General features: G+C 40.3%; 1 non-coding gene across 1 annotated transcript; it reads right to left on the bottom strand.

The window, feature by feature from the left end:
• Positions 1 to 222: 222 nt before the first annotated feature.
• LOC114502215 lies at positions 223 to 387 on the bottom strand. Its single transcript, XR_003685062.1, has one exon. It is a non-coding gene; the product is annotated as a U1 spliceosomal RNA (small nuclear RNA).
• Between the last annotated feature and the right edge of the window lie 4,340 nt (positions 388 to 4,727).

Here is a 4,727-nt window from a genome sequence, read left to right as displayed (position 1 = left end):
AAAGGATATAAAAAGTACAAACAAGATCTCCACATCTCACTGCCTGGGAATAACCCTCATTAACGTCAAGTGAACATTATTCTAAAATATCTTTCTCCTTTCCTTTTCTCTCCTCCCCTCTTTCTCTCTCCAGACATATACAAAAACAGAAAAGTGGGTGGGTTAGATGGAAATGATGATTAAGACATCATACTATATATGTCATTTTATTTTATATATTTTTAGGGGAGAGCGTGAACACAGTCCCCCACTACCACAAATTATGCAGTCAAGTTTCTCACATTTGGGGAAATTGCAGTGGTCAGCACATCCAGAGTGCAATGGATAAGTCTCACCCTGGGAAAACCACCTTTGTGATCATGGTATCTCCCCTGCCAGTGTGTGTATGTATGTATGTATATATCATTTTAAATAAAAATTACTACCTTCAATTAAATGTAAACTAAAATAATAATTTCCCAAAAGAACCTAGTTCCTAAAAGCTCTGTCTAAGGCAGTGGCCCCTTAGAAGCATCTGTGGAGCAGCAGCATCAGCAGTCACCTGAGAACTTGTGAGAAGTTCAAGCTCTCAGGTGTCAGCCCCCAGCTACTGAGTCAGAAACTCCATGGATGGGCCCAGCACTCTATTTAAATACATCCTTCAGGTAACTTTGGGCACACCATGACATTTCAGATGCACTGTTCTGTGGATAAGAAAATAGCTGGCAGAAACCTTAACATGTTGTTTGACTGTGTTCTGTGTTTATACAATACTGGTTGTTTCTCTACTATGAGAAATAAAAAAGTTACTCATTCCCATTTTCTTTACTCTCACGGCCTATCTCACTATTTTCTTTTCCCTCACTGCCTTTTCCCCTTTCGTTACAGTATTTTATTTTTAAGCTGTCAGGATTTATAACATTTACTTCATTTTTGTACAATTCTCATAATTACTTTGTCCTGATTTTATTAAAAAGAAATTAGTCCTTTCTACTACAGTTTCTCTAGTCTTGAATTCTGTGCTTTGATTTAACTTTTTGTTGGTTTGATTTTAACTATCTGAGAGTTTTTCAGGGTCTCTCAGGCATTATAATTCCTTCAACTCTTTCTTGGTGAAAGTAAATTTCTGTCTTCTCTATGTTGGAAAGACATCTTGATTTTGCAAGATAGTCTTGGGTCCGGGTTTCTTTAACTCAGACCTTTGTAGCCATTAGTCTTTAACTTGTGTCCTTATGTTTTGCTCAGAGAGATTCTGAAGCCGGGCTCTATTATTTTGTCCTCATGACTTTCTTTTTGTCTACCAAATACCTGAAGACTTGTAGCCTCAGAGTTCAATAACTTGATGATTTCAAAAATTCTCTCACAATCGTTAATTGTCTTGGAACATTCCTTGTTGTTTTTCCTATTTCAATGAAAATCTTTTTAATAATTTTAAATACATTTTGTCTCATTTATTTGCTTTTTCTATTTCTGGAGAAATAATATGCCACATGTTGGACCATTTTTTTTCCTTTCTGTTTTCACCATCTATTATCTTTTTTTTTTAAATTGTTTCAGGCTCTTGGGTTTTTCCTATGTTCACAGTGATTGTCTTCCTATATATTAGTAATTGTTTTCAGCTGTGTCCATTTTATTTCTTGTTCTATAATGGGTTGTTTTGGTCTTTGGCTTATTTCCTTATTTTTGCAATCTCAATTTTTAGCTCATCCTGTTGTTTTATTATCTTTGGTTTGTGGTCTTATTTTATTAATTTCATTTTTTATAGAAGACCATAGAAAGATTATAGCATGAAGTGCTACAGCCAGAGAAGTTTCTTCCATGTTAGTTTTTTTAATAGCCTTTGGCAACTTTTGTCTTCTCTCTCTCACTCTCTCTTTTGCTTCCTTGCTTTTCCTCTTTTGTGCTCTTGTTGGGCTGTAGCGTGCTCTCTGAATGCCATACTATTTCTTTGCATCTTAAGTGCTTGGTGTGGACAACTCTGCTCAGAGTTTATATGTGTTCTGATAATGTGGACAGATTCTCCCTGACTCTTTTCCCACTCTATCAGTGACTTATTTATTGTCCTCTTCTGAGCTACTTTGAAGCATGCACATTGTGAGTTCTACCCATTTTTAAAAATAGCCCAGAGCACTGGGAAGAATTTGGAGAGATATGCTTGAGTTGTATGTGGCCTCTGGAGAATTTAAGATTTCTCTTTCTTCTGAAGCTTTGTCAAATGCCCTGCATCTGGACTCAGTGCACCTGGCTGAAGTCGTTTTCCATTCTTGTGGAGGGCAGAGAGGACAGAGATGGCATCTTTCCTTGGATCTGTGCTCCACATCATTGCATATTGTGCTTGCCTCAAAGACCATCACCCTGGTTGTTTCACATCACTGCTTCTATTCACCCTTCCCCAGCAGCTAGTCCTAGTCCTGCCAGGAGTAGAAGAAAAACAACCCGGCATCAGGGGATTTGGCTTCTCCTTTATAGTTCCAAGCAGAGAAGTGAATCTTCATCTGGGGTTCTCAGTGCACCCCAATTATACCCTACGTGCACATTTTTTTGTCTTGTTCTGCTGTCTCTATTATTGTTGGAGACAGCTATATCTGGGTTGTTTTGACCATTTTGCCTTTCTTCTTCCTGTTTCTCTCAGCCAGGGATGCCCAAGTAGAGTGCTAGCTAGCATTTTCTCCCCACCTTTGCAGTTTCTGTGGTGATAAGCAGGGGGCTGAGTTTTTACCAACTCCCTCAACTGCTGACTGTGCCAACTTTAGGGACGTTAACCATTGTGCTCGTGTTTGTTGATTCAATTGCTTTACCTGGCGCTGATTCTGCTAAGCTGCACCAAAATCTTCTCCTCTGCTCCCCTGGCTCAGCTGCCACTTCTATAAGTTCATATCAAAATGTTGGTTGTGATGGTTCCTTTCACTTTTAAGATAATTTGTTTTGTTGTTGTTATTGTTATTTATTGAGGTTGGGAGATTCTATTGCCCACCAGAGTACTTTTCTTGTTATGAATTGTAAGTTTTTAAATTAAATTTAGAGGTGCTCCTAGCTGGCTGTTTGCAACAAAGGTGAAAGCTGCCTGACATGTTGATCAGTTTTGGGTTGGAGAAATTAAATGGAGAGGTTAACATAACACTAATGTTCTTGAGACAGTCCCCTATGGGGACTGAACATTCCATCAGGAAAAGTTTAATCTGCCTTTGGAGAATATCTACAGGAAATAGAGTAGAATGGTTTGAAATCAAGTAGGGTAGGGGAAAAAGTATGAGCTTTGGAGCCAAAGAGATCTAGGTTAAATCCAGTCTCTTCCACACACGTGTGTGACATTGGCCAAGTTTTTAAATCACCTTAAGCTTCAGATTCCTCCTCTGTAAATGGGATAGATATCCCTTGTGTAGACTTATGGGGAGGCTTCAATGAGATGGCATATGAAATACTGAGTCTTCCATCTGACATAACTCAGGTGTTAGTAAACAGTGGTTCCTGCTTCTCTTCATCCCTGTTGCCCCTCCTTCCAATCCTCCTTTCTGACCTGCAAATCAGGCCACCGGACCTGAGCTGATGGGGTAGAGACCACTTGGCTCATTGAGGGAATGAGTCTGGAACCCTGACGCCTCCCTTGTTCATCCTAGATGCCTTTCCCACTTTACATCATGATCTGCTTTAACATAAAGAGCGTGAGGTGAGATCAAGTCCTGGGCAGATGGTTGAGTTTTTGCTTTCTGATCTGTTCCTAGATGATGGGTTATACTTTCCTTTAAAATTCGACTTGTGTAAAATCCAGAGTCATTAAAAGTGATTAATACTAAACTAATTGTTCTCCTGAGGAGGGCACTTGACAAGACCCAGTAAGGATGAATACATATTAATAAAACATAGCTGCAAAGGCTGAGGTATTGATTTTAGATGATTTGCAGTAGGCATAATCTCTTCTGATGGCCCCCAGTCACCCCATGAATAAAAGGAAATATCAGGCAAAGGGCTGAACTGACAGAGGCTCTGGGGAGGGGGAGGGGTGTGACTTGATTAGAACCTAATACTCTCCAGTCTGTCCTCTAGAGAACTGGCCTGAACAGGAACTGGCAGTGATTGCCACTGCTGAGTGAGAGAGGTAGTTTAAAAGACTCACAGAGGGATAGATGAGCTTTTAAAAATTCTCTTGCAGTTAACAGATCTAGCAACAACGTCATACTTAATTTGGGTTTCCCCAAAAGCTGACCCTGAGGACAAGATTTTGGCTTAAGTGGTTTATTTGGGAAGTGTTCCCAGGAGGCAAAAATGAGGGGACAGCGTAGTAGACAGGAAAGGTCAGAAAGCCAATGCAGGTGCATTTGTGAGTGGGTTACCACTATGTGCAGCTGGGGCTGAATTTCAATGAGCCCCCTGTACCTCACCCTCACAGAAGCCATGTGGTACCTGGCTTAGAGTTGCCCCACAAAAAGGCAAGGAAGTTGGGATATTTATGTATTAGTTTCCATCCCTGTGTGGTTGAGGGTCACCCTTGGGGGCATGGCCTTGCTTATATTTCAGCCTGTCTTTTGGCACAAATGTAGGCAGCCATCTATGGGTATGGCAACCGTCTGCAGGTGATCTCAGATTTGGGCACAGAAAGCTTGGTGAGGGGAGGGGAGGGAGAATTCCAATAGCATCTGCTATGGTAAGTAAAGCCATAGTAAAATGATGCCACATGTTTGAACTGTTAAGGTATTTTGTATCCACACTAAATGATCCCCAAGTCCCATGAATTTTCATCTTAATGAATA

This window comes from Phyllostomus discolor, chromosome 7, assembly GCF_004126475.2.
Source record: "Phyllostomus discolor isolate MPI-MPIP mPhyDis1 chromosome 7, mPhyDis1.pri.v3, whole genome shotgun sequence".
In the NCBI taxonomy this organism is placed as follows: domain Eukaryota; kingdom Metazoa; phylum Chordata; class Mammalia; order Chiroptera; family Phyllostomidae; genus Phyllostomus; species Phyllostomus discolor.
The sequence above is the reverse complement of the archived record's forward strand: the minus strand, read 5'-3'. Positions and strand labels throughout refer to the sequence as shown.